Source organism: Triticum aestivum, chromosome 1D, assembly GCF_018294505.1.
Source record: "Triticum aestivum cultivar Chinese Spring chromosome 1D, IWGSC CS RefSeq v2.1, whole genome shotgun sequence".
Classification (NCBI taxonomy): Eukaryota; Viridiplantae; Streptophyta; class Magnoliopsida; order Poales; family Poaceae; genus Triticum; species Triticum aestivum.
In genome coordinates, this window is record NC_057796.1 from 23,186,965 (window position 1) to 23,201,916 (window position 14,952).

Sequence of the window (14,952 nt, forward strand, 5' to 3'; positions counted from 1 at the left end):
CCGCCAGTACCTCGACGCGCATGCTGGCCCTCCTCATCATCTGAAGGGCGCATGGGACTCTTCCCAGGGCGGCGCCCAGGGTCACCAGCGGGGCGGCGCTGCTCATCACACACGACCTGAGAAGAGCGCGCCGTGGGCGCCGGTGTTGGTGTCTTGGAAGTCGCCGTGCCGCCGTCTGGTGGCACGACGACGCCCCTGGAGAGCCCCACGTCGCCTGCGGGGGGCCCAACTCCGTCTCTTGAGCTCGCGACACGTGGCTCATCGCCTGGCATACGAACGATGCCTCTCACCAGGCCTGGACTGCCAGGGTGATGTGGATGTTCGCGAGCCACGCCACGGGTTCTCTCCGCGACTGGCCCGCTACTGGTTCGCACCGGTACAGGCAGTCCGGTCCCGGACGAACCGATCGCCGTGGTCGTCTTCTTCTTGGGAGCCATGGCGATGAAGAACTGTGCCACTGACTGCAAAACCAGATGCTTACTACTGCTACCCCTACCTGGCGCGCCAAAGATGTCGGTGGGAAACGACACCTGTGGGATCACGAGGATCCCTTCTGCGGTTGCGGGGGAGCAGGGTTGTGAGAAGAGCAGGATTAGCAATCAGCACAAGGATCGTCTACCCTGGTTCGGGCCGCGGGGAATGCGTAAAACCCTAGTCCTGCTTTGGTGGGTGTATTGGATGTTCTTGAGCTCTTGAACTAGCTACGATGGCCGTGTGGTTCCAAAGAGCCGAATCCCTCTCCTGGATGCCCTGGGTATCCTTTTATAGGTGAAGGGATCGCCACAGTGGCACCAGGATGTGGCATCGGGGTACTGTGGTTAAGCTTATCGCTAGCTATTACGGGACAAGACACATTTAATGCATAGCTTAGGTGTCCTCTTGCTTTATCGGGGACGGGAGCGAGGCCCGTCCCGTCCGTCGCTGCTCCTCCTCACTTCGACACGCGCCCTGGCCAGTGATGCATGCGGCGCCATGTAGCTAGGCAAGCAGCTGAGTTGGCGCGGTGGTGGAGCCTTCACGAAGATCTGCATGCCGCCACACAGGCGCCCTAGCCTGGAAGCTGCATGTTGCCACGCAGGTGCCTGCTCAGCTGGTTGAGCTGGCAGTTGCATGTGAACGGCGGTGGAGACTCGGTTGGTGCGGGCCTGGCAGTGGCCCCGCCGACGCCATTGGCAAGGGCCTTGCCGGGTGGCCCGGCAAGGGTCTTGCCGTGGCGCGCTGTCGTCCCCGGCAAGGATCTTGCCGGGGGTCTTGTGGGTTTGCTCGGCAAGAATCTTGTGAGGATCGTTGCTTTCCAATCCTCATCTGATCTCGAATGTTCTTTGTCTTCACAAAGGTCTGCATGTCACCATGGAGGTGCCTCCCGAGTGCTGGCCCAACGTGGTTGATGGTGTTGGAGACTGTGGGTTCGAGGGTGGCTCACTCCGCTGGTGTGGGCGAGCCGCCCCGGCAAGGGTCTTGCCGGGGCTGCTGAGGCTGCCCCGGCAAGGGTCTTGCCGGGGAAACCTGCTTCGTCCATCTGCTCTCTGTGGTCTCGGTCTTTGGCGTTGTCTTGTTACCGTGTTGTTGCTCTGATTCCCTGTCTCCGCCCTGCTTAAGTGTGGCCGTGGGCGCGGCTCTGACTGCCCGTGCACAAATAAGGGGTACAAAAGAGCGCCCCTATTTTAGTACACCGACAGGATCCCCCAGGCTTGGTCCATACATAAGCGCAACGCGTTGTTGGGCCACGCCCAGAACGGTGCGCGGGCAGGCGGGGCGGTTTTTTACCGCAGTAACTTTCCGCCCGCTGCGCTTCCCCATGATCTGCGTTGATTGCGTGACGTGGGGGTTGCGCGCGTGGGTGACCAAAGCATGCTGACGCCATCTTTGGCGAACAGTAAAGAGGCGGCCTGCGTGTCTCTTCGAGACCGCAGGGTCGCTGCTCATTTACTAGGGTTTGGGTGACGTGCTTGGGTGCTGTCCTTCCTTGGACAAGCCTCCCACTTATGATTAACCCCTCTCACAAGAATCCGCAACTACAAAGGAAGAATTAAGATAAATCTAACCATAGCATGAAACATATGGATCCAAATCAGCCCCTTACGAAGCAACACATAAACTAGGGTTTAAGCTTCTGTCACTCTAGCAACCCATCATCTACTTATTACTTCCCAATGCCCTCCCCTAGCCCCAAATCATGGTGAAGTGTCATGTAGTTGACGTTCACATAACACCACTAGAGGAAAGACAACATACATCTCATCAAAATATCAAACGAATACCAAATTCACATGATTACTTATAACAAGACTTCTCCCATGTCCTCAGGAACAAACGTAACTACTCACAAAGCATATTCATGTTCATAATCAGAGGAGTATTAATTATCATTAAGGATCTGAAGATACGATCTTCCACCGAATAAACCAACTAGCATCAACTACAAGGAGTAATCAACACTACTAGCAACCCAGAGGTACCAATCTGAGGTTTTGAGACAAAGATCGGATACAAGAGATGAACTAGGGTTTGAGAGGAGATGGTGCTGGTGAAGATGTTGATGGAGATTGACCCCCTCTCGATGAGAGGATCGTTGGTGATTATGATGGCTTCGATTTCCCCCTCCCGAAGGGAAGTTTCCCCGGTAGAACAGCTCCACCGGAGCCCTAGATTGGTTCTGCCCAAGTTCCGCCTCGAGACGGCGGCGCTTCATCCCGAAAGCTTCCTTCTGATTTTTTCCAGGTCAAAACACACCATATAGTAGAAGATGGGCATCGGGGGGCTGCTAGGTGGCCCACAAGGCAGGGGGGCGTGCCTTCCACCCTTGTGGATGGCTGGTGGCCCCCCTCTGGTGCTTTCTTCGCCCAATATTTTTTATTAATTCCATAATGACTCTCCGTGAAGTTCAGGACTTTTGGAGTTGTGCAAAATAGGTCTCTAATATTTGCTCATTTTCCAGTCCAAATTTCAAGTTGCCGGCATTCTCCCTCTTCATGTAAACCTAGTAAAATAAGAGAGAAAAGTCATAAGTATTATGCTATAGTGTGTAATAACAGCCGATAATGCAATAAATATCAATATAAAAGCATGACGCAAAATGGACGTATCTACTCCTCCAAGCTTAGACCTCGCTTGTCCTCAAGCGAAAGCCGAAATCGGAAAATATGTCCACATGTTTAGAGATAGAGGTGTCGATAAAATAAAATTCGGACATGAGGGCATCATGATCATATTTAGACCAACAATATATAATGTCATATAATTTCTTATGCCAAAGTAACAATTCATTCACAAGGTAAAGTATGAATCAGAAACCTCATTGAAAACTAACAAACTATGATCTCAGTCATTGGAGCAATTGCAATTTATCATAACATCGAAAAGAGTCAATTTAAGAGCTTTTCAGCAAGTCCGCATACTCAACTATCATTTAATCTTTCACAATTACTAACACTCACGCGATACTTATGGATTCAAAGCCTTAGTTGGATATAGAGAAAGATTGGGGCTTATAGTTTCGCCTCCCAACCTTTTACCTCAAGGTTAATGTCAACAATAATACTTTATGATAATCTACATCCGAGTGGATATATATATATATATATATATATATATATATATGGATCTTTCTCCAATACATAGTGCTTGCCAAAAGGAAAAAAAGTGAGAAAAAGGAAAGGTGAAGATCACCATGACTCTTGTATAAGAGTAGAAGATAAAAGTAAAAGATAGGCCCTTTGCAGAGGGAAGCAGAGGTTATCATGAACTTTTATGGTTGGATGTACATGTTGGAAATATGCCCTAGAGGCAATAATAAAATGGATATTATTATATTTCCTTGTTCATGATAATTTTCTATTGTTCATGCTATAATTGTGTTGTCCGGAAATCATAATACATGTGTGAATACATAGACCACAACATGTCCCAAGTGAGCCTCTAGTTGACTAGCTCGTTGATCAACAGATAGTCATGGTTTCCTGACTATGGACATTGGATGTCATTGATAACGGGATCACATCATTAGGAGAATGATGTGATGGACAAGACCCAATCCTAAGCATAGCGCAAAGATCGTGTAGTTCGTTTGCTAGAGCTTTTCCAATGTCAAGTATCTTTTCCTTAGACCATGAGATCGTGTAACTCCCGGATGCCGTAGGAGTGCTTTGGGTGTACCAAACGTCACAACGTAACTGGGTGACTATAAAGGTACACTACAGGTATCTCTGAAAGTGTCTGTTGGGTTGACACGGATCGAGACTGGGATTTGTCACTCCGTATGACGGAGAGGTATCTCTGGGCCCACTCGGTAATGCATCATCATAATGAGCTCAAAGTGACCAAGTGGTTGGTCACGGGATCATGCATTACGGTACAAGTAAAGTGACTTGCCGGTAACGAGATTGAACAAGGTATTGGGATACCGACGATCGAATCTCGGGCAAATAACGTACCGATTGACAAAGGGAATTGTATACGGGATTGATTGAATCCTCGACATCGTGGTTCATCCAATGAGATCATCGTGGAACATGTGGGAGCCAACATGGGTATCCAGATCCCGCTGTTGGTTATTGACCGGAGAGTCGTCTCGGTCATGTCTGCATGTCTCCCGAACCCGTAGGGTCTACACACTTAAGGTTCGGTGACGCTAGGGTTGTAGAGATATTAGTATGCGGTAACCCGAAAGTTGTTCGGAGTCCCGGATGAGATCCCGGACGTCACGAGGAGTTCCGGAATGGTCCGGAGGTGAAGAATTATATATAGAAGGTCCAGTTTCGGCCACCGGGAAAGTTTCGGGGGTTACCGGTATTGTACCGGGACCACCGGAAGGGTCCCGGGGGTCCACCGGGTGGGGCCACCTATCCCGAAGGGCCCCATGGGCTGAGGTGCGAGGGGAACCAGCCCCTCGTGGGCTGGTGCACCCCCCCTTGGGCCTCCCCCTGCGCCTAGGGTTGGAAACCCTAGGGGTGGGGGCGCCCCCCACTTGGCTTGGGGGGGAAGCCACCCCTTGGCCGCCGCCCCCCTTGGAGATCAGATCTCCCAGGGGCCGGCGCCCCCCCCCAGGGCCCCTATATATAGTGGAGGGGAGGGAGGGCAGACGCACCACAGCCCCTGGCGCCTCCCTCTCCCTCCCGTGATACCTCTCCCTCTCGCTGAGCTTGGCGAAGCCCTGTCGAGATCCCCGCTACTTCCACCACCACGTCGTCATGCTGCTGGATCTCCATAAACCTCTCCTTCCCCCTTGCTGGATCAAGAAGGAGGAGACGTCGCTGCTCCGTACGTGTGTTGAACGCGGAGGTGCCGTCCGTTCGGCGCTCGGTCATCGGTGATTTGGATCACGACGAGTACGACTCCATCAACCCCGTTCACTTGAACGCTTCCGCTCGCGATCTACAAGGGTATGTAGATGCACTCCTCTCCCTCGTTGCTAGATGACTCCATAGATTGATCTTGGTGATGCGTAGAAAATTTTAAATTTCTGCTACGATCCCCAACAGTACAAAATCTTAATGCAAAAGAACGTCACTCTATATTGCCGCTTGTGATAAAGAACATTATTATGCAGTCTGTCGCTTTTATTTGTTCCATATCACAAGTTCGTATAAAGCTTATTTTCTTCACACTAATAGATCATACATATTTAGAGAGCAATTTTTATTGCTTGCACCGATGACAACTTACTTGAAGGATCTTACTCAATCCATAGGTAGGTATGGTGGACTCTCATGGCAAAACTGAAGCACAAGTAGTATCTGTACTTGGTGCAAAGAATTTGGCTAGCATAAGAGGAAAAAGCAAGCTCAACATGTTGGAGGATCCATGACAATATAACTTCTATTCAGATATAAGAAAACATAACCCATTATGTTGTCTTCCTTGTCCAACATCAACTTTTTAGCACGTCATATTTTAATGAGTGCTCACAATTACAAAAGATGTCCAAGATAGTATATTTATATGTAAAACCTATCTTTCTTTATTATTTCCTATTAATTGAAACAATGACCAAAACTATGTTTGTCAACTCTCAACAACTTTTATTCATCACACTCTTTATATGTGAAGTCATTACTCTCCATAAGATCATTATATGATCTTTTTATTTCTTTTTATTCCCTTCTTTTCTTTAATTCCCTCAAGATCATAGCAAGAAAGCAAAGCCCTCAACTCAAAACTACTCTTTATTATATAGCTCAGGGACTCGATTACATAGATAGATCTCAAAACAAAACTCAAAGCTAGATCATACTAAAACTCATTCTACTAGATCAAGATATAACCAAAAGGATCAAACTAATAAGAAAAACGATAAAGGTAAAGGTGTGAAGGTGATACGATACTGGGGCACCTCCCCCAAGTTTGGCAGTTGCCAAGGGGAGTGCCTATACCCATGTATTTATGTTTCTTTCTTAGGAGGTGGTGATGATGGAGTTGTTAATGTAGTAGGTTTGTCATCCATATTCCAAGGCATAGGCTCACTATCATAGAAAGATGAACGAGTCTCCGGGATCCTCAAATCTGCAGCCAAACGCATCCTCTTAAATCTGTATTCATACTCACAGTTTTGGTTTTGCAGGTCATAGATCTGGGCTTGGAGATGCTTGATTTTCTCATGAAGCTTGAAGATGGCCTCCCCGATGTTCTTGGCATCTAGCTTGTGATTGTTGGTGAACTCCGCGATCATCAAGTGATTGGCGTTGAGTTCAAATTCCACCATACCTTGACACTTGAAAATTGCTGCTCCATTGCTTCGAGTCTTGTCTCCACGCTTCCGGTCTTCTTCGGCCCCTCAACATCGCGGATGTGCAACACCCCCTCATGCATCTCAATGGTTTGAGGGTGTCGCAACACCTCCGCAAGGTAGGGGTTGATGACCTTCTCGAAAAACTTGTCCTTGGGGGCGCTTGAAGATGTCATGGCGATCTAGATCTGTCAGAAAAACAACTCGAAAAAAGAACAGAGGATTTTGTCGATTTTGTCGTGGTACGATGGTCAAAACCTTCGGGAGAAGGTTGTCAGAATCGCGATCCTGTTATACGATTCTACGACTTTATGATCCAAACTAACCCCTATGATTCTACGATTTTAGTACATAGAATCTACGTTTCTACGATCCTGATAGTAAAGATTCTACGATTTGCGATCCTACCATCAGAGCTCCGATCCGATTCAAAATCGCGATTCTGACAACCTTTATATAATGAATTTTTACCGACCAAAAGAAGTATTGTGCAAGAAAACGAAGTTCGGAGGGCACAAGAGGTGGCCACAAGGCAGGGGGGCGGGCCCAGGGGGGTAGGGCGCGCCCTCCACCCTTGTGGTCTCCTCGTGTCTCTTTTGGATTACTTTTAATTTTCCTAATTTCTAAATATTCCAAAACAGAGAAAAATTACTATTAGAACAGTTTTGGAGTCGGTTTACTTACCGTACCACATACCTATTCCTTTTCAGAGTCTGAAACGTTCTGTAGGGTATCCCTTATGTACTCCTCCGGTGTTATGCTTTAACTATATTGGTTTCAACATTTATGGGAGTACCTGAGATATAATGTTTGATTCTTTGACCGTTTACCACCTTCAGATTTGTGCCTTCGGTGTTGTTGATTTTGATGGCACCGGAATGATAGACCTCCTCGATAATGTAAGGACCTTCCCATTTAGAGAGAAGCTTTCCTGCAAAAAATCTTAAACGAGAGTTGTATAGCAAAACATGATCACCTACATTAAACTCACGCTTTTGTATCCTTTTGTCATGCCATATTTTAACTTTTTCTTTAAACAACTTGGCATTCTCATAGGCTTGGGTTCTCCATTCATCAAGCGAGCTAATGTCAAATAACCTCTTTTCACCGGCAAGTTTGAAATCATAGTTAAGCTCTTTGATTGCCCAATAAGCTTTGTGTTCTAGTTCAAGAGGTAAGTGACAAGCCTTTCCATAAACTATTTTATATGGAGACATACCTATAGGGTTTTTATAAGCAGTTCTGTAGGCCCATAATGCATCATTAAGTTTCTTAGACCAATTCTTTCTCGATCTATTAACAGTCTTTTGCAAAATCCATTTAATCTCTCTACTGCTCAATTCTAATTGACCACTAGACCGAGGATGATATGGAGATGCAATTCTATGGTTAACATCATATTTAGCAAGCATTTTACGGAGAGCACCATGAATAAAGTGTGAACCACCATTAGTCATTAAATATCGAGGGACTCCAAACCTCGAAAAAATAACTTCTTTAAGCATCTTAATAGAAGTGTTATGATCAGCACTACTAGTTGGAATAGCTTCTACCCACTTAGTAACATAATCAACATCAACTAAATTATGTGTATACCCATTAGAGGAAGGAAAAGGCCCATATAATCAAAGCCCCAAACTTCAAATGGTTCAATAACAACTGAATAATTCATAGGCATTTCCTGACGTCTACTAATATTGCCAATTCTCTGGCATTCATCACAAGACAAGAAAAACTTACGAGCATCCTTGAGGAGAATAGGCCAATAAAAACCATATTGCAATACCTTATGTGCAATCCTATCTCCAGCATGGTGTCCTCCGTAGGCTTCGGAGTGGCACTTGCGTAGGATCTGTTCCTGTTCATGCTCAGGTACACAACGTCTAATAACACGGTCTACTCAATTATTAAGGTGTGGGTCATCCCAAAAGTAATGTCTTAAATCATTGAAAAACTTTTTCTTTTGCTGGTATGTGAAACTAGTTGGTATAAATTTAGCAACAATGTAATTAGCATAATCAGCATACTATGGGGTATTATGAGAAGCATTTATGACAGCTATTTGCTCATTAGGAAAGCTATGATCAATAGGCAGTGGGTCACCAAGAACATTTTCTAACCTAGACAAGTTGTCTGCAACAGGGTTCTCAGCTCCCTTTCTATCAATAATATGCAAATCAAATTCTTGTAACAAGAGAACCCATCTAATAAGTCCAGGTTTAGCATCTTTCTTTTCCATAAGATATTTAATAGTAGCATGATCAGTGTGAACAGTTACTTTGGAATCAACAATAAAAGATCTGAACTTATCACAAGCAAAAACAACTGCCAAAAATTCTTTTTCAGTAGTAGCATAATTTCTCTGGGCAGTGTCTAGAGTTTTACTAGCATAATGAATAACATTCAATTTCTTATCAACTCTTTGTCCTAGAACAGCACCAACAGCATAATCACTAGCATCACACATAATTTCAAAGGGTAAATTCCAATCAGGTGGTTGAACAATAGGTGCAGAAATCAAAGCTTTCTTAAGTATTTCAAAGGCTTCTACACAATCATCATCAAAAACAAAAGGAACATCTTTTTGCAAGAGATTAGTGAGAGGCCTAGAAATTTTAGAGAAGTCTTTAATAAACCTCCTATAGAAACCAGCATGACCAAGGAAACTTCTTATACCTTTGATATCTTTAGGACACAGCATCTTTTCATCACTAGCATCTACTTTAGCTTTATCGACTTCGATACCTCTTTCAGAAATTTTATGCCCCAAGACAATACCTTCATTAACCATAAAGTGGCACTTCTCCCAATTCAAGACAAGATTAGTTTCTTCACATCTCTGCAAAACTCATGAAAACCTCAACAATCTTTTCACAAAAGTCAGAGAATATAGCAGTCATACATGAAACGGAGAAATCATCCATGAAAACCTCAACAATCCTCAAAAGAAGTTCCGTAAACGGAGAAATCATCCATGAAAACCTCAACAATCTTTTCACAAAAGTCAGAGAATATAGCAGTCATACATCTTTCAAAGGTAGCAGGTGCATTTCATAAACCCAAAGGCGTACGTCTATATGCAAAAGTACCGAAAGGGCAAGTAAAAGTGGTCTTTTCTTGGTCCTCTTTCGACACAGGTATTTGAGAGAAACCAGAATAACCATCTAGAAAGCAAAAATGTGTATGTTTGGATAGTCTTTCTAGCATTTGATCAATAAAAGGTAGAGGGTAATGATCTTTTCTACTAGCTTTGTTCAATTTGCGAAAATCAATCGCCATTCTATAACCTGTAACAATTCTTTGTAGGATCAATTCATTCTTATCATTAGGAACAACAGTAATACCTCCCTTCTTAGGCACACAATGAACAGGACTTACCCATCTACTATCAGCAATAGGATAAATTATACCTGCCTCCAGAAGCTTTAGTATTTCATTTCTTACCACTTCTTTCATCTTAGGATTTGACCGTCATTGCTAATCAACAACTGGTTTAGCATCAGGCTCCAAATTAATTTTGTGCTGGCACAGAGTGGGACTAATGCCCTTAAGATCATCAACAGTATATCCAATAGCGGCACGGTGCTTCTTCAAAGTTTTCAATAATTTCTTTTCTTCATGCTCTGAAAGGTTAGCACTAATAATAACAAGATATATCTTCTTTTCACCAAGATAAGAATATTTCAAAGTATCAGTAATTGTTTAAGCTCAAACACAAGATCACCCTTGGGTGGAGGAGGATCCCCAAGGATTTCAACAGGCAAATTATGTTTCAAAACAGGCCCTTGATTGAAAAATATTTCATCTAATTCCTTTCTTTCATTCATAATTATATCATTTTCATTGTCTAGCAAATATTGTTCTAAAGGATCAGTAGGAGGCATGACAATAGAAGCAAGACCAATAATTTCATCCTTACTAGGCAATTCCTTATCATGGGGTTGTCTACGGAATTTAGAGAAATTAAAATCATGAGACATATCCCCAAAACTTAAAGTAACAGTTTCTTTCTCACAGTCTATCTTAGCATTAACAGTATTCAAGAAGGGTCTACCAAATATAATGGGGCAAAAATCATCTATGGGGAAGCAAGAACAAGAAAATCAGTAGGGTATTTAATTTTCCCACACAAGACTTCAACATCTCTAACAATCCCAATTGGTAATATAGTATCTCTATTGGCAAGCTTAATAGTAACATCAATATCTACGGTCTCAGGAGGTGCAATATCATTCATAATTTCTTTATATAAAGTAAAAGGAATTGCACTCACACTAGCACCCACATCACATAAGCCATGATAACAATGATCTCCTATTTTAACAGAAACAACAGGCATGCCAACGACGGGTCTATGTTTATCTTTAATATCGGGTTTAGCAATCCTAACAACTTCATCACAGAAAAAATAACATGCCCATCAATATTATCAACCAAGAGATCTTTAACCATAGCAATACTAGGTTCAACTTTAATTTTCTCAGGGGGTGTAGGTGTTCTAGTATAACTCTTACGAACCACCGTTGTAGCTTTAGCATGATCTTTTATTCTAACAGGAAAAGGTGGCTTCTCAATATACACAGTAGGAACAATAGGATCAGCATTATAAGTAATAGTTTCTTCTTCAACCTTAATAGGTTCTACAACTTTCACTTCAATGGTAGGATGATATTTAAACCACTTCTCCTTAGGAAGATCAACATGATTATCAAATATTTCACAGAAAGAAGCTACTATCTCAGAGTCAAGTCCATATTTAATGCTGAAATCACGAAAAGCATCGGTATCCATAAAAGATTTAACACAATCAATCTTAAGGTTTATACCTGACTCATTACCTTCGTCGAGTTCCCAATCTTTAGAGTTGCATTTAGTTCTTTCCAATAAATCCCATTTGAATTCAATATCCTTCTTCATAAACAATACAAGAAGTATCGAGCATGGATTGATCATTACGAGAAAGCCGAGGATTAAATTCTAAATAATAATTTCTCTTGAGAGCTCATGATTGTGGCATGAATATAACATAGACTTAAGACTCCCCCAAGCTTGAGCGATACTTTCTCCTTCACGAGGCCAAAAATTATATATATAATTGCAATCACAATGAACCAGATGCATAGAATAAAACTTCTGATGAAATTCCAATTTCAATCGTTGTAGTTCCAAGATCCAATATCATCACATAGCCTATACCATGTCGATGCCTTTCCCTTCAAAGATAAAGGGAAGACCTTTTTCTTGACAACATCCTCAGGCAAACCTGCAAGCTTAAATAATCCACAAACTTCATCCACATAGATTAGATGCATATCAGGATGTAATGTTCCATCTCCTGCATAAGGATAATCTAGAAGTTTCTCTATCATACATGAAGGAATTTCATAATAAATATTTTCAGTAGGTGCAGTAGGTTGAGGGGAAACTCTTTGCTCTTCCTTTCGGGGTGAAGTTACCCCGAACAAGCCCCTCAAAGGATTATTTACCATAGTGACAAGTGACAGTAAATTTCAGCACACTATATAAATGTTTCCTTACCAAATTCCACTTACCAAAGGCGCTTCACTCCCCGGCGATTGCGCTAGAAAAGAGTCTTGATCACCCACAAGTATAGGGGATCTATCTTAGTGCTTTCGATAAGTAAGAGTGTCGAACCCAATGAGGAGCAGAAGGAAATGACAAGCGGTTTTCAGCAAGGTATTCTCCGCAAGCACTGAAATTATCGGCAACAGATAGTTTTGTGATAAGATAATTCGTAACGGGTAACAAGTAACAAGAGTAACTAAGGTGCAGCAAGGTGGCCCAATCCTTTTTATAGCAAAGGACAAGCCTGAACGAACTCTTATATAAAGCAAAGTGCTCCCGAGGACGCATGAGAATTACTGTCAAGCTAGTTTTCATCATGCCCATATGATTTGTGTTTGTTACTTTGATAATTTCATATGTGGGTGGACCGGTTCTTGGGTGCTGTCCATCCTTGGACAAGCCTGTCACTTATGATTAACCCCTCCCGCAAGCATCCGCAACTATGAAAGAAGAATTAAGATAAATCTAACCATAGCATGAAACCTATGGATCCAAATCAGCCCCTTACGAAGCAACGCATAAACTAGGGTTTAAGCTTCTGTCACTCTAGCAACCCATCATCTACTTATTACTTCCCAATGTATTCCCCTAGGCCCAAATCATGGTGAAGTGTCATGTAGTCGACGTTCACATAACACCACTAGAGGAAAGACAACATGCATCTCATCAAAATATCGAACGAATACCAAATTCACATGATTACTTATAATAAGACTTCTACCATGTCCTCAGGAACAAACGTAGCTACTCAAAAAGCATATTCATGTTCATAATCATAGGAGTATTAATTATCATTAAGGATCTGAACATACGATCTTCCACCGAATAAACCAACTAGCATCAACTACAAGGAGTAATCAACACTACTAGCAACCCAGAGGTACCAATCTGAGGTTTTGAGACAAAGATCGGATACAAGAGATGAACTAGGGTTTGAGAGGAGATGGTGCTAGCACTAGTAGAAAACAGGGCTTTCGTTCGGGCAGGACAAGCCCATTAGTCCCGGTTCAGACAAGAACCGGGACCCATGGGGGCATTCGTCCCGGTTCGTTAGCCCAGGGGGCCGGCCGGGGCCTCGTGGGCATTGGTCTCGGTTCATGGGGAACCATTTGTCCTAGTTCTAGGCACGAACCGGGACCAATGGGCCTCGCTCCTGGCCCACAACCATTGGTCCCGGTTCGTGGCTAGAACCGGGACAGAAGGTGGAGCTTTAGTCCCGGTTTTAGCCACGAACCGGGACAAATGAGTTGCCTATATATACCCCATCGCCACGGCAAGACAATTCACAGCCAGCGAGGGGAGGGCATTTGGGTGCTCTCTAGCTCACCACCTTGCACATGAGGTGTTCGATGAAATGTCTGCGCCACACTAGTTAATCTTTCTCCTCTCGAAACTCGACCTCCGAGCTCCATTTTCCCCGAGATTTGTCTAGGTTTAGCGGCCCGTCACGTCCCGTCCCCGTCTTCAACGCCGTCGATCGCCCGCGCCGATCTCGTCGCCGGCACCACCGTGATGAGCCTCTTGTTCTTATGTTCTTTCTGAAAGAAAAAATTCTTACTTCAGATAGATACTTGTCTAATTTTCTTACTTTTATTATTCCTTGTTATTATATAGTGCGATCATTTTGGTATCCGCCCCTGTCGGCCCTCGTCATATCTATGATTCAGATGTGGTATATATATCTTTTCATAACTATTTGGTTCATTTATTGTTTATGACAATTATGCCGAGCAATGTGACATAGATTTTATTTATCTAGGAGGTTGTTGAACCGGAAATTCCAACCGACCCTATTGTCGACAGGTTAAATTTAGTTGAAGAAGAAAACAATTACTTGAAGGAAAAAATAAGAAAAATTGAGGAGGAGAAGATGATATTGGAGTTGCATGTTGCGGATGTCGTCGATGATCACAAGATCAAGATGGATGCAATGCGGTTGAAGATTAAAAAGATTAGACAATATGCCATCCATACCGAGGCTTGGTATCATTATGCAGTTGGATTAGTTGTTACCTTGGTTGCGATTGTTATCGCATTTGTTGTTGCATTGAAATGTTTTACATAATTTCAATGTATGGTTTAATTAGATGCTCTGCAGAGCTATATGTTGTTCAATGAGAACTATGTATGTACTTTGGTTTTAATGTGATGATGTACTTCTATTAATTTGATCACTTATCTATTCATGAGAGGGTTGTAAATTGATGATGTGGCTTCGAATGGTGCACTTTGAACACAGAAAAACTATGGAGTTCAAATAAGTTCAAAGAAAATGAAATCCCTTTGTAACAGACGAGTTTCCATATGAAACCCTGATACTTCAAAAGAGATTGTCCGTTTTGTACACGAAGTGCATCCAGTTTTTGCCGTAACCCTCTCTACTTTCTTGCCCATGCTATGTGGGTGAAATGATGATACCATGCCAACTTGGAACCTTTTCAGAGTTCATTTCAAATGCTTTTCAATTTCATGGTCTTATGGCTCAAAATAATCAGTAAATGCATGAAAAATAACAAATGAAGTCAGAAAGGGTTGTAAATTGATGATGTGTCTTTGAATGGTGTATTTTGAACACAGAAAAACTACGGAGTTCAAATAAATTCAAAAAAATGAAATTCCTTTGTAACAGACGAGTTTCCGTA